The following is a 16,359-nucleotide window of genomic DNA, read 5'->3' as shown; positions in this document are numbered from 1 at the left end:
TCACACACACACACACGCCACCCTCCTGTCGTGTTGGGTGTTCCGCTATACAAACGAACCAACACTGTTGTAGATGGTACAACTTTGTTTTATTATTCTTGATAACAACAACTGTTAACGTCTGGCTGTGGTTCGTACTTTACCAGTTAATAACACAATCTTAGAGAGGCACTCAGCACATGGTGTATGTCTGAGTGGCACACTATGAGCTCTGTGCTCTGAGCTATCTCCTGCTGGAATGAGCGGGAACTGTGGTGTTCCCTGTTTTATAGTGTGTGTGTGCTCTCACTGGTGATTGGCTGTGATGTTGCGTGTGTGTTGATGTCCGGGACTGGCTGGCATTAGTCGAGATCTTTGTATCTCAAGTAGTGTCGAAGAGCACCAATACCGGGGCTGTGGTGAGCTTGATCTTGAGCTCCTCCCATTCCTTCTGGTGTGCGGGCAGCCACTGGAACTCCGTAGTCTTCTTCACCAGGTGGCGAAGAGCCGTTGTGTGGGAGGCAAGGTTGGGAATATATTTCCCCAGGAAGTTGACCATCCCGAGAAAGCGTAGCACTGCCTTCTTGTCTGCCGGCTGCGGCATGGCTGTAATAGCTGTCACTTTGTCTGCATCCGGATCCACATCTGCATGTGGTCCCTCAGAAACTTTAGCTCAGTTTGGCCAAAAGAACACTTGGCTCGGTTGAGGCGCAGGCCGTGTTCTCGTATCCGTGCAAAGACACGCTGGAGACGACTGATGTGTTCCTGTGGTGTGGTGGACCAGATGATGACGTCGTCAACATGGACGCGCACCCCTTCGATGCCCTCTAACATCTGTTCCATGATTCTATTAAACACCTCGGATGCCGAGATGATGCCAAACGGCATCCTATTGTAGCAGTATCTGCCAAATGGAGTGTTGAAAGTGCACAGCTTCCTGCTGGACTGATCCAGTTGAATCTGCCAAAAACCCTTTGAGGCATCAAGCTTTGGAAAAATTTGAGCCCGGGCCATTTCGCTCGTGATCTCTTCCCATTTGGGTATGGGGTAGTGTTCCTTCATGATGTTATTGTTCAGGCCTTTCGGGTCGATGCAGATCCGGTGTTCGCCAGAGGGTGTTTTTACCCACACCATGGAGCTGACCCATGGCGCTGGCTTCGTGACCCGGGAAAGCCTCCTTGGTCCTGAAGACCCCGCAGCTGCTGCTTGAGGTGGTCCTTGAGTGGTGCTGGGACTCTACGAGGTGCGTGAATGACCGGGGTGGCTTCCGGTTTGAGCCGTATTCTGTAAGTGTAGGGCAGTGTGCCCATGCCCTCGAAAGCCTCCTGGTTGTGGGCGAGGAGTGAGTGGAGCTGCGCCCTAAAGTCTGCATCCGGGAAATCGGACGTGCCTTCTGGAGACAGAGTGTGTACCCGCTGAACGAGGTGGAGAACCTTGCACGCCTGTGCGCCTAGCAGGGAGTCCTTTGAGGATCCAACTATCTCAAAGGACAGTGTGGCTGTGTATGAATTGTGTGTAACCGCGAGCTGGCAGGATCCCATGGCCGGGATAACATTACCGTTGTAATTGACCAACTACAGCGGAATGGCCGAATCGGTGGTTTGACCTTCAAGGTGTAGAAGGCTGACCATGCAGATTGGCGGAGGCACCAGTGTCTAAGCGGAATGTGATTGGTGATCGGTTGACCGTTAGGGTGGCACACGATTCATCACCCGGATTAACGCTGTGCACTGGCATCGGCTGGTGGGTCCTACTTGGGGACATCCGATTTCTGTCAATTACCGCAACGCGGAAGGCTTCCCGGTCGTCGGTATCACCGGTCTGTACGTCGTCAGGGTATGACTCAGTGTATGGAGGCTGAATGCCCCGCACATCCCTGCGAGGCTGGCAGAATTGGGGAGCGTTGGCAGGTTGAGTTGATCGACAGCAGGCAGCGTAGTGGCCCATCTTGCCACAGCGGAGGCATTGTCGATTTTTTGCTGGACATTGCCGCTTTAAATGTGCGGATCCACAGTTGTCGCACGTCGTGACGTCATGGCGTTCGCTGCTCCACCGCGCATGCGCAGTTCGGTCCTGCGTAGAGCACGCCTGTGCGTCACGTCCCTCTGCGTCAACGTCTCTTTTGGCGTGTACAAGCGCGGGAGGCCTCGGAAAGCGCGCGAAATGGCCGCCCTCATCCGGGCCGCGGGCCGGGAGGAACTCGATGGACTGGACCCGCTCGGCCTCGTAGGATCCCTGCCGTGCCGACTCGGCCGCCTGGAATTGGGAGTACCGGCTGGTCGTGTTTTCGTGGAGGTCACAGGTTCCGATGGCGGTGGCTAGGGCAAGGCTCTTTATTTTGAGGAGCTGCTGGCGTAGGGTGCCCGAGGTGACCCCAAAAACTATCTGTTCCCGAATCATGGAATTGGTGATGGCCTAATAGCCGCAGGATTGTGCGAGGATACGGAGGTGTGTCAAAAAAGATTGAAAAAGCTCATCCTTACCCTGCAGGCGCTGCTGGAAGAGGTACCTCTCGAAGCTCTCATTCACCTCGACGCTGAAGTGTTGCTCAAGTTTTAGAAGGACCGCCTTGTACTTCGTCTTGTCCTCGCCTTCCGCGAACACCAGGGAGTTGTAGATGTGCATGGCGTGTTGCCCTGCCGTGGAGAGGAGGAGAGCGATCTTCCTGGTGTCTAATGCATTCTCCCTGTCTGTGGCTTCTAGGAAGAGCTGGAAGCATTGGTTAAACAGCTTCCAGTTGATGCCGAGGTTTCCAGCGATTTGGAGCGGCTGCGGCGGGCTGATGGTGTCCATGGCGCAGGATGGCGGATCTCTGAAGATGTGCAGGTGGGTCTCACAGTTGCTGGGTTCCAATCCTGGTATTATGTCGTGTTGGGTGTTCCGCTATACAAACGAACCAACACGGTTGTAGATGGTACAACTCTGTTTTATTATTCTTGATAACAACAACTGTTAACTTCTGGCTGTGGTTCGTACTTTACCAGTTAACCTGTGGACCCAGCCCTAGCACTATCTTAGAGAGGCACTCAGCACATGGTGTCTGTCTGAGTGGCACGCTGTGAGCTCTGTGCTCTGAGCTATCTCCTGGTAGAATGAGCGGGAACTGTGGTGTTCCCTGTTTTATAGTGCGTGTGCACTCACTGGTGATTGGCTGTGATGTTGTGTGTGTGTTGATTGGTCCGTTGATCTGTCCATCAGTGTGTGTGTGATTGCACCATAATATGTTTATATGAATATCATGACACCTCCCACACACACACCATCAGGCCCACCCCACTCTCACACACACAGCCAACCCCCGCACACACACACACACACCATCTCCCAACACACACACCCCACCCTCCCATCACACACCATCAGGCCCACCCCACTCTCACACACACAGCCAACCCCCGCACACACACACACACACACCATCTCCCAACACACACACCCCACCCTCCCACACACACACCATCAGGCCCACCCCACTCTCACACACACAGCCAACATCCCGCACACACACACCACCTCCCCACACACACCACACCCTTCCACACACACACCCCACCCTCCCACACACACACCCACCCTCCCACACACACACCCCACCCTCGCACACACACACCATCAAGCCCGCCCCACTCTCACACGCACACCCAACATCCCGCACACACACACACACACACACACACCACCTCCCCACCCTCCTACACACACACCATGAAGTCCGCCCCACTCTCACACACACAGCCCATCCCCTGCACACACACACCACCTCCACACACACCACCTCCCCACCCTCCCACACACACACACAATCAAGAACGCCCCACTCACACACACAGCCAGTCCCCCGCACACACACACACACTCCACCTCCCCACACATACCCCACCCTCTCACACACACACCATGAAGCCCACCCCACTCTCACACCCCCACCCCACCCCCACACACACAACCCTGTGCCCCACTCTCACACACACACCTCACCTTGTCCCCACACACTCCCCTCCCACACACACACCCTCACTCATGCACTGACTCCCCCACCCTGCCTCCCCCCACTCACAAACACACACACCCCACCCACACACACACACTCACACACAAAAAACCCACTCCAGCCCTCCCCCCCCCCCCCCCCCCCCACACACCCCATCCCTCCTGCCCACCCACACACCCCTGCCCCCACAAACACTCCACCCCATCCTGCACCCCATGCCTGCACACAAACAACACACACCACATGTAAACGCAATCCACACGCACAACATCAGTTACTGGATGGCAAGCAGCAGCTGGAACCCGAGTGGTTATTTCTTTTGCCTGTCCTGGAGGCTTTAAATCTAAAACACCACCCTCACTGCTCTGCAGCTTTCTACTATTCATCTCAAGATGAGGGTGCTGCTGGGCAGGGTTATTTTTATTACCCGCCCCTATTTGCCTCAAGAATAGCAGTGGTGAGCCACTTCTTGAAACACTGAAGTTTGTGTGGTTTAGGAATACACATTTGTGAGTGTTGAGTTCCAGGCCTTTGGCCCAGCAATGATGAAGGGACGGTGTGATATGTGTCTAAATCAGGATGGTGTGTGACTTGAAGGGTATGTGTAAGTGGTGATGTTCCTAGGTGCCTGTTGCACTTGTCCTTCCAGGACGGAGACATCACAGGTTTGTGAGATACCATTAAACAAATATTGGTGAGTTGCAGCAGCTTTGATGGTACCTCCCGAATCTTGTGGATGCGAAATACAGCAACATTGCACCGGTAGAAGGGACTAAATCTTTATGGTGGTGGATAGGGTGACAATCAAGTCAACTACTTTGTCTCAGATGATGTTTAACCTCTTTGAGTGTAATTGGAGCTGCACTCATTTGGGAAATGGAGAATATTTCACCTCACACCTGACCTTTGCTCTGTAGGTCATGGAAAAATTTGGAGACTCGGGAAATGTGTTATCCAGCTCAGAATTCCCAGCCTCTGGCCTGCTATTGTAGCCACAGTACTTATGGGGCTGGTCCAGCAATGTTTCTGATTATTGATAACCCCCAGGATGTTGATGGGATTTGACAATGTCTTGAATATAAAGGGAAAGTGGTTAGACTCTCTCTTATTGGAGATGACCATTGTCTGGCACTTGTGTGGCATGATTGTTGGAAGCCACTTATCAGCCCAAGCCTGGATGTTGTCCAGGTCTTGCTGTAAGTGGGCATAGATGTGGTCATTCATACTTCTAAAACACTTCCAGCCTTATAATTCCCTCTCCTATCCCAACCTACGCCCCTTGGTGGCATCGCCAGTGCTCCATCCCAGTCTCCTTCCAATGCGTTGGATGGGGCACTGGGACAGAATTCAAAACTTGGCCCTAAAAGTATTGTGGTTACATCATAATTGTGGTATGAAACATTGCGACGATAAAAGTTCATTTATGGTCGGACAATGGGCCAATTTGGCAATGTTATTCCCCATTCCAGAATCAAAGCATTTTTGCCAGCTGTTCCCAGGTTTCTTCCTGGCAGAACCTCAGCTGGAGTCAAGATCCATTTGTTCCAATGAAAGGTCATTTACCTGAAACGTTAGGGGTTCTGCCAAACCTGCCAGAGGATTTGCTCCTAGTTCTGTTTTTATACTGGATTAAATGATTGGCACCTATGCCACATGGTGAAAAATCAGCCATGATATGTGCTCAGGATTGAAAGGTGCTTGGAACTCAATGATAATGGGGAGGTCCAGGTGGGAGTGGTCTGGGAGGCGCTGAAGGCAGTGGTTAGAGGGGAGCTGATATCAATCAGGGCACATAAAGGAAAGCAGGAGAGTAGGGAACGGGAGCGGTTGCTGAAAGAACTTCTGAGGGTGGACAGGCAATATGCGGAGGCACCGGAGGAGGGACTGTACAGGGAAAGGCAAAGGCTACATGTAGAATTTGATTTGCTGACTACGGGTAATGCAGAGGCACAGTGGAGGAAGGCACAGGGTGTACAGTACGAAAATGGGGAGAAGGCGAGCAGGTTGCTGGCCCACCAACTGAGGAAAAGGGGAGCAGCGAGGGAGATAGGGGAGTGAGAGATGAGGAGGGAGAGATGGAGCGGGGTGCGGAGAGAGTGAATGGAGTGTTCAAGACATTCTATGAAAGATTATATGAAGCTCAGCCCCCGATGGGAAGGAGAGAATGATGTGTTTTCTGGACCAGCTGGAATTTCCTAAGGTGGAGGAGCAGGAGAGGGTGGGACTGGGAGCACAGGTTGAAACGGAGGAAGTAGTGAAAGGAATTAGGAGCATGCAGACGGGGAAGGCCCCGGGACCAGACGGATTCCCAGTTGAATTTTATAGGAAATATGTGGACTTGCTGGCCCCGCTACTGATGAGAACCTTTAATGAGGCGAGGGAAAGGGGCAGCTGCCCCCGACTATGTCAGAGGCAACGATATCGCTCCTCCTAAAGAAGGAAAAAGACCCGCTGCAATGCGGGTCCTATAGGCCTATTTCCCTCCTGAACGTGGGCGCTAAGATTCTGGCCAAAGTAATGGCAATGAGGATAGAGGATTGTGTCCCGGGGGTGGTCCATGAGGACCAAACTGGGTTTGTGAAGGGGAGACAGCTGAATACGAATATACGGAGGCTGCTAGGGGTAATGATGATGCCCCCACCAGAGGGGGAAGCGGAGATAGTGGTGGCGATGGATGCCGAGAAAGCATTTGATAGAGTGGAGTGGGATTATTTGTGGGAGGTGCTGAGGAGATTTGGCTTTGGAGATGGGTGTATTAGATGGGTACAGCTGCTGTATAGGGCCCCGATGGCGAGCGTAGTCACGAATGGACGGGGGTCTGAATATTTTCGGCTCCATAGAGGGACGAGGCAGGGATGTCCTCTGTCCCCATTATTGTTTGCACTGGCGATTGAGCCCCTGGCAATAGCATTGAGGGGTTCCAGGAAGTGGAGGGGAGTACTCAGGTGAGGAGAAGAACACCGGGTATCTCTGTATGCGGACGATTTGTTGTTATATGTGGCGGACCCGGCGGAGGGAATGCCAGAGATAATGCGGATACTTTGGGAGTTTGGAGATTTTTCAGGGTATAAATTGAACATGGGGAAAAGTGAGTTGTTTGTGGTGCATCCAGGGGAGCAGAGCAGAGAAATAGAGGACTTACCGTTGAGGAAGGTAACAAGGGAATTTCGGTACTTGGGGATCCAGATAGCCAAGAATTGGGGTACATTGCATAGGCTAAATTTAACGCGGTTGGTGGAACAGATGGAGGAGGACTTTAAGAGATGGGACATGGTGTCCCTGTCACTGGCAGGGAGGGTGCAGGCGGTTAAAATGGTGGTCCTCCCAAGATTCCTTTTTGTGTTTCAGTGCCTCCCGGTGGTGATCACGAAGGCTTTTTAAAAAAGAATTGAGAAGAGTATTATGAGTTTTGTGTGGGCCGGGAAGACCCCGAGAGTGAGGAGGGGATTTTTGCAGCGTAGTAGGGATAGGGGGGGCTGGCACTACCGAGCCTAAGTGAGTACTACTGGGCCGCCAATGTTTCAATGGTGTGTAAGTGGATGGGAGAGGAGGAGGGAGCGGCGTGGAAGAGATTGGAGAGGGCATCCTGCAGGGGGACTAGCCTACAAGCAATGGTGACGGCGCGTTGCCGTTCTCACCGAAGAACTACACCACAAGCCCGGTGGTGGTGGCTACACTGAAAATTTGGGGGCAGTGGAGACGGCATAGGGGAAAGACAGGAGCCTCGGTGTGGTCCCCGATAAGAAATAACCATAGGTTTGTTCCGGGGAGAATGGATGGGGGATTTGGAGCATGGCAAAGAGCAGGGGTAACACAATTGAGAGATCTGTTCGTAGATGGGACGTTTGCGAGTCTGGGAGCGCTGACGGAAAAATATGGGTTGCCCCAAGGGAATGCATTTCGGTACATGCAACTGAGGGCTTTTGCGAGGCAACAGGTGAGGGAATTCCTGCAGCTCCCGACGCAGGAGGTGCTGGACAGAGTGATCTCAGAGACATGGGTGGGGGACGGTAAGGTATCAGACATATATAGGGAAATGAGGGACGAGGGGGAGATCATGGTAGATGAGCTGAAAGGGAAATGGGAAGAAGAGCTGGGGGAGGAGATTGAGGAGGGGCTGTGGGCTGATGCCCTAAGTAGGGTAAACTCATCGTCCTCGTGTGCCAGGCTAAGCCTGATACAATTTAAGGTGTTACACAGGGCGCATATGACTGGAGCACGGCTCAGTAAATTTTTTGGAGTAGAGGGTAGGTGTGCGAGATGCTCGAGAAGCCCAGCGAATCATACCCACATGTTCTGGTCATGCCCGGCACTACAGGGGTTTTGGGTGGGGGTGGCAAAGGTGCTTTCGAAGGTGGTGGGGGTCCAGGTCGAACCAAGCTGGGGGTTGGCTATATTTGGGGTTGCAGAAGAGCCGGGAGTGCAGGAGGCGAAAGAGGCTGATGTTTTGGCCTTTGCGTCCCTAGTAGCCCGGCGCAGGATATTGTTAATGTGGAAGGAAGCCAAGCCCCCGGGTGTGGAGACTTGGATAAATGACATGGCATTATAAAGTTGGAACGGATTAAGTTCGTTCTAAGGGGGTCGGCTCAAGGGTTCACCAGGCGGTGGCAACCGTTCGTCGAATACCTCACAGAAAGATAGAGGGAATGGAAAAGAAGAAGACAGCAGCAGCAGCAGCAACACAGTGGGGGTGGGGGGGGGGGGGGGGGAGGAATCAGAAGGACTCTCAGGGATGTTATTGTATATGCATAGGTATTTGGTATATGTAATTGTATATTGGATTGTTGGATTGTATTTTTGGAGAGTATTTATCGTGGACAAGGCAGTTGCCATTTAGTTTTGTTTTTGATTTTGTCCATATATTATTTACTTATTTGTTTAAAACTGGCCATTGTTATTTATATTGTTTTATTGATGTGTAAAGGAAACACTATGTACTGTTATGTTTGGCCAAAAAATCTTGAATAAAATATATTTTTTTAAAAATGATATGTGCTCAGGAAACCTGTTCGAATTTTGTTAACCCTTCCTTAATCTAAATGTGCTAATGTCAATTGCAGGAGTCTTACTGATACTAGAGCAGGATACTACACTCCTGTATGCTTCGCCAGATGCCTGTGTCTATGTATTTACATTGTATAGTTATGTTTGCCCTATGTATTTTTTTCATGTATGGAATGACCTGTCTGGACTGTACGCAGGACAATACTTTTCACTGTACCTCGGTACACATGACAATAAACAAATCCAAATCTAACTCAGCACACCTCAAGGATCAAACCAGGGCCTTGCTAGTCTCTATGATTCAGGTCCTCAATGGGTAATGTTACTGAGCCATTTGGAAGTTTAAAATTCTTATGTAGCTATTGATTAAGAATAACGTAACCATTCCTAAAAGTTGGGCCATTTAATCTTAGATAATAATCATTTATTATTGCTACAAGTAGGTTTACATTAATACTGCAATGAAGTTACTGTGAAAATCCCCCAGTCGCCACACTCCGGCGCCAGTTTGGGTGCATGGAGGGAGAATTCAGAATGTCCAATTCACCTAACAAGCACGTCTTTTGGGACTTGTGGGAGGAAACCGGAGCACCCGGAGGAAACTCACGCCGACACGGGGAGAACATGCAGACTCTGCACAGCCAGTGACCCAAGCGGGAATCGAACCTGGGACCCTGGCGCTGTGTAGCAACAGTGCTAACCATTGTGCTACCATGCGCATTTAATTACCATGATGTTATTGGTTTAAGAAACAAGGAATGAAAAAAAGAAAAAAAAGCTGCAAATGCTGGAACCCTGAAATGAAATAAACAAAATATGTTTGAACTTAGTATCAGTATCTTAAAAAGTGAAAAGAGGGCTTATGATGTGCTGGATATGCCCTCATCATCAGAGCTTAATGAATTAGCGAAGTGAATAATGTATTTTACGCTCTCAATGTGTGATAGAACTTGTAATTTTGCCCAGTTCATGAAACAAGTTATTATTTCTAATAGTACGTAGAACTAACTTCTTTAAAAAAAATTTTTTAGAGGGTCCAATTCATTTTTTCCAATTAAGGGGCAATTTAGCGAAGCCAATCCACCTAACCTGCACACCTTTGGGTTGTGGGGGAGAAACCCACGCAAACACGGGGAGAATGTGCAAACTCCACACGGACAGTGACCCAGAACGGGGATCGAACCTGGGACCTCAGCGCCGTGAGGCAGCAGGGCTAACCCACTGCGCCACCGCGCTGCCTTACATAGAACTAACTTTACATCTCATTTCCGATTTCAATCTCTTCTTAGGGAGCGAGTAATTTAAACCGGGCCCCACGACGCATTGTCTGTGTATAATGAGAATGGTAGCCTGGGGACAGTCAGGGAGTTCCAGGACACTTCAGGCAAGTCATGTGGCTGATGAATTGCATAAATTATAGGGCCCAGTTTACAATAGCTGTTTACTTGCCAACTGTAATCAATAATTTGAATAATACATTGACCAATGCGGTCAAAACAATTCAGCAGCCTATTTTTCAAAAGCATGGTTGACCACATTCAGAAGAAATCTGTTTTCATTGCGATAAAAACAGTCATTCAGGCTAATTACTTTCTGCTGATTGCTATCACGCTAGGTCCCGGTTTAACATGTGATATTTAGTGAGAATGGGATTCAGTGATGCTGTGTCTCCCCTCCCCGCCCCGTCCATTAATATGTTGCCATTCACTGTCCACTGCATAATAGCAGAATAGCTGTTTGGTTAAAGCAGTGGATTAATCCACTGCTGCCTTTAGAGTGCAAACCAGAAAGGAAAAACAATAACTAACCAGGAGCAGTGTGAAGCAGATCAGCATCATAGAATCCATAGAATTCCTACAATGCAGAAGAACGCCATTCGGAACACCGAGCCTGCACCAATCCTCTGAACCTGAGCCCACTGCCACTTCCTATCCCCATAACGCCGCACGTTGATCGTCGCCAATCCACCTAACCTGCTCACCATTGGCCTGTGGAAGGTAACTGGAGCACCCGGTGGAAACCCATGCAGACATGGGGAGAATGTACAAACACCACACAGTCACCCGAGGCCGGGATTGAACCTGGGACCTTGGTGCTGTGAGACTGCAGGGATAACTACTGTGCCAGGGGGGCAAGGAAACACTTCCAGCCTTTTAAACACCTCTCTTATCCCAAACACAGAATCACTGTGAAGAGGCCAGGAGGAAAGTGCAGCAGATCAGGATCACGGTGAAGCAGACCGGGAGGAGAGTGAAGCAGGTCAGCATCACTGTGAAGAGACCGGGAGGAGTGTGAAGCAGGTCAGGATCACTGTGAAGGGACCGGGAAGAGTGTGAAGCAGGTCAGCATCACTGTGAAGAGAATGGGAGGAGTGTGAAGCAGGTCAGCACCATTGTGAAGCAGACCGGGCGGAGTGTGAAGCAGGTCAGGATCACTGTGAAGAGACCGGGCGGAGTGTGAAGCAGGTCAGGATCACTGTGAAGAGACCGGGCGGAGTGTGAAGCAGGTCAGGATCACTGTGAAGAGACCGGGCGGAGTGTGAAGCAGGTCAGGATCACTGTGAAGAGACCGGGAGGAGAGTGAAGCAGGTCAGGATCACTGTGAAGCTGACCGGGAGGAGAGTTTAGCAGGTCAGCATCATTGTGAAGCAGACCGGGTGGAGTGTGAAGCAGGTCAGGATCACTGTGAAGGGACCGGGCGGAGTGTGAAGCAGGTCAGGATCACTGTGAAGAGACCGGGCGGAGTGTGAAGCAGGTCAGGATCACTGTGAAGAGACTGGGCGGAGTGTGAAGCAGGTCAGGATCACTGTGAAGAGACCGGGAGGAGAGTGAAGCAGGTCAGGATCACTGTGAAGAGACCGGGAGGAGTGTGAAGCAGGTTAAAATCACTGTGAAGGGACCGGGAAGAGTGTGAAGCAGGTCAGCATCACTGTGAAGGGACCGGGAAGAGTGTGAAGCAGGTCAGCATCACTGTGAAGAGACCGGGAGGAGAGTGAAGCAGGTCAGGATCACTGTGAAGAGACCGGGCGGAGTGTGAAGCAGGTCAGGATCACTGTGAAGAGGCCGGGCGGAGTGTGAAGCAGGTCAGGATCACTGTGAAGAGACCGGGAAGAGAGTGAAGCAGATCAGGATCACTGTGAAGAGACCGGGAGGAGAGTGAAGCAGGTCAAAATCACTGTGAAGAGACCGGGAGGAGAGTGAAGCAGGTCAGCATCACTGTGAAGAGGCCAGGAGGAGAGTGCAGCAGATCAGGATCACGGTGAAGCAGACCGGGAGGAGAGTGAAGCAGGTCAGCATCACTGTGAAGAGACCGGGAGGAGTGTGAAGCAGGTCAGCATCACTGTGAAGGGACCGGGAAGAGTGTGAAGCAGGTCAAAATCACTGTGAAGAGACCGGATGGAGTGTGAAGCACGTCAGGATCACTGTGAAGAGACTGGGAGGAGAGAGAAGCAGGTCAGGATCACTGTGAAGCAGACCGGGAGGAGTGTGAAGCAGCTCAGGGTCACTGTGAAGAGACCGGGAGGAGAGTGAAGCAGGTCAGGATCACTGTGAAGCTGACCGGGAGGAGAGTGAAGCAGGTCAGCATCACTGTGAAGAGACTGGGAGGAGAGTGAAGCAGGTCAGGATCACTGTGAAGAGACTGGGAGGAGAGTGAAGCAGGGCAGCATCACTGTGAAGAGACCGGAGGAGAGAGAAGCAGATCAGGGTCACTGTGAAGAGACCGGGAGGAGAGTGAAGCAGGTCAGGATCACTGTGAAGCTGACCGGGAGGAGTGTGAAGCAGGTCAGCATCACTGTGAAGAGACCGGGAGGAGTGTGAAGCAGGTCAGGATCACTGTGAAGAGACTGGGAGGAGAGTGAAGCAGGGCAGCATCACTGTGAAGAGACCGGAGGAGAGAGAAGCAGATCAGGGTCACTGTGAAGAGACCGGGAGGAGAGTGAAGCAGGTCAGGATCACTGTGAAGCTGACCGGGAGGAGAGTGAAGCAGGTCAGCATCACTGTGAAGCTGACCGGGAGGAGAGTGAAGCAGGTTAGCATCACTGTGAAGAGACCGGGAGGAGAGTGAAGCAGGTCAGCATCACTGTGAAGAGACCGGGAGGAGTGTGAAGCAGGTCAAAATCACTGTGAAGAGACCGGGAGGAGAGAGAAGCAGATCACCATCACTGTGAAGCTGACCGGGAGGAGAGTGAAGCAGGTTAGCATCACTGTGAAGAGACCGGGAGGAGAGTGAAGCAGGTCAGCATCACTGTGAAGAGACCGGGAGGAGAGAGAAGCAGATCACCATCACTGTGACGAGACCGGGAGGAGTGTGAAGCAGGTTAGCATCACTGTGAAGAGACCGGAGGAGAGAGAAGCAGATCACCATCACTGTGAAGAGACCGGGAGGAGAGAGAAGCAGGGCAGCATCACTGTGAAGAGACCGGAGGAGAGAGAAGCAGATCAGGATCACTGTGAAGCAGACTGGGAGGAGTGTGAAGTAGGTTAGCTTACCGCCCCTGCTGACACGACAGATGAAGGAGAATCAGTGTGCTTCTGACAAATGTCAGGTAACTAATACAATGGGGAACCAATCTGAATATAAAAGACTCAGAGGAAAAATGAAAAAGTAAATAAGAGAAGCAAAGAGGGAGCAGGAAAGAAGACTTTCAGCTAACATAAAGAGAATCCCAAAGTCTTCTATGGGAATATAAATAGCAAAAGGGTTGTGAAAGAATGAGTTCATAGGCTAGCAACCTATACCAGGAAATTCTAGCCATGGTATTGGGCATGAGTGTGTGCCTTGCCTCATGTGCCTGTAGGCAAGGAGGAGATGATTGGTGGAACAGAAGGAGAAGAGCAATTTATAACCAAAAATACAATGGGCGGGGTTCTCCGGTTTCCGAAGCCAAAATCGTGTTCGCCGATCAGCCGGGAATCCCGTTGGCATCAAAGCCGGGGGCGGCGACGCCTTTGCGATGCTCCGCCCCCTCCAAAATCGCGTACTCACAGAGTATGCCGCTTGCCGCCAGGACGGCCTCAGGACGTTACCTGAGGCTCTCCCCCTCCCCCACCCGATGCTCCGCCCACGATGGCCCGAGTGCCCGACGGCCTGGGGGGGGGGCGTCTTTTTTTTTCAGGAACCCGGCCTTATGGCGCCGGACTATGTCCAGCGCTGCCACAGTTGGGGGAGCGAGCCGATCCACGGGCAGGGGGGGTTTTGACGGGGGCTGGGGGTACTGGTGGGGAGTGGTCCGGGAGTGGCGAGCCTGGCCATGTTGCACGGCCCGGCCACTGCAGGCCTCCGCCGTACGCATCGCGGCCACTGACCCGGTAATTCTCCGGCCGTATCCGCAGCTAGAGCTGGAGGCTCTACACTGCGTGCCTGCTAGCCCCCCCCACGGTGGAGGTTTTGCGCCGTTGTTTTGGGCGTAAAACGCCACTGTTCCCACTCCCAAACGGAGAATCCAACCCAATTTATCCGTGGATGCAGCGGACAAAACTAACATATTAAATTAATCCTTGACATCTGTTTTTACCAAGAAAGAAGATGCTAACCAGGCCATGATGAAAGAGGAGGTAATTAATTCAATGTAGGAATTTAAAATTGATGAGGGTGTATTTGACAGACTTAAAGTTGATAAAGCACCAGGACTGGATGAGATATGAATCCAAGGATACTAAAGGAAGTGAGAATGGAAATTGCAGATGCACTGACCATAATTTTCCCCTCTTCCTTAGATTTGCAGTTGGTTACAGAGGACTGGAAAATTGCAAGCACCACACATTTGTTTAAAAAAAGTTTTTACGTTAAGTCCAGCAACTAGGAGGTCTCACAGTAAACTGTGACTTAAGAAGCCTCCCCACTAATTCCTTGTGCTGTTACATTGACGCTGAGAGTAAATCAGACAATGTTCACAAGTCTCCAAATTCGTGGGGGAAGAGGTTGCACCGGAGATTTCCGAGAAATGGAGAAAACGAGATCGGCAGAAAAAGAGCGAGTGAGAAACAATGCCCGTGGGAGGGAAATTCAATCCGTTCAATCAGGGGACCCAAGACTGGAGCCAATGCATCAAGAGGTTCCCGAACTTTGTGCCACCAATGAGACCACGGGGCAAGATAAGGTCATTTTGTTACCGGTTTGTGGACCCCAGAGCTACAACCTCCTTACAAATTTAACATCCCCGGAGACTCCAGACACAAAGGGGTGAATCGGGCGTGAGCCCCAAATCGGGCTCCGCACCGGGCCCCGTGGCGATCGCGAGTCACCCGATTCACTCCACCGAGCGCGATCTGGAATCGTCCTCACTGGTTGATTCAGGGAGATGGGGCCGGAGAAGGAGCATCCCGGTCTCCCGAGGAGAGCTGGAGATGAATTCCAGGCTGAATCTGGGAAGGGGCTGCCATGCTTTCCCAGTTTCGATTTGAAGGTTCTGTGTTTCGAGTTTGATGGAGCACGCTCGGCAGTATCCGGTCTTCGAGGCCTGGCGTCAGTCGGAGACCCCGACCACTGGTCTCACATTGTCTTGTTCTGGGTGTTCGTTGAGGAGGGTTGGAGGTGGGCAGACACAACGCATCTTTGCCACCCGCCGGGATCTCGGGGTCTCTTTATCAGAACTTTGGGATAACAACGTGGTGGAGGTGCAGGGGCTTCGGTGAAAGCTGGGTGGATTCTGGTTGTTGCTGGACGATCCTGTGGATGGTTATATTATCCTGCAGTTCATCACTAATCCTGAACTTGGTTCCTTGCAGTTTTGCTCCTAATTTTATGTAATTGCCTTTTATCCTGACATGGGTATATGATGTATGAGCACAGAGGCATTTGTCACCTCTTGTTCTGTTATTTTGCAAGAATAATGCTGAGTTGGTTGTATGACATAAGGGCTGTGCAGTATTTACATCATTTTTCAATGTCTGTAATCCTTGCTTTTATCCTGAGGAAGTATATTTTTAGGTACCTGTCACTCCATTTGTAGATAAAGGGTGCGATTTAACCGTTAAAAAAATCTATGTCCAGTTTTGGAATCATTTAGCGGGTGTTTCAATTGGCTGCAGCACTGAGAGACACCTCACTATTCAATCGGACTTTGTCGTTTGTTTTGGCCTTGGGGAGTTTCTCTCCACCAAGGCCACACTTGGAGTCATTTTCTGCTGGCAAACCCAGCAGGAAAGACTCCTCGCAGATCAGGGCGCCATTTTGTCTGGCTGCCCCGCTCTCTCCCCCACTTCAACCCTCCTCCATTTTCAACCCCCACCCCCCTCATCACCCAACCTACGGGAGACCCCCTGGGAACATCCCCTTAACCCCCCCCCCCGCCCCAACTCACATATAAGGAGGTCCTCGGCCCCCACTTCATCCTTCCATACCCTCTGCAATGCACAGGGAACCCCCGGGACTGGTACCCAACG

Source organism: Scyliorhinus torazame, chromosome 6 (genome assembly GCF_047496885.1).
Source record: "Scyliorhinus torazame isolate Kashiwa2021f chromosome 6, sScyTor2.1, whole genome shotgun sequence".
In the NCBI taxonomy this organism is placed as follows: Eukaryota; Metazoa; Chordata; class Chondrichthyes; order Carcharhiniformes; family Scyliorhinidae; genus Scyliorhinus; species Scyliorhinus torazame.
Note: the sequence above shows the minus strand (reverse complement) of the source record.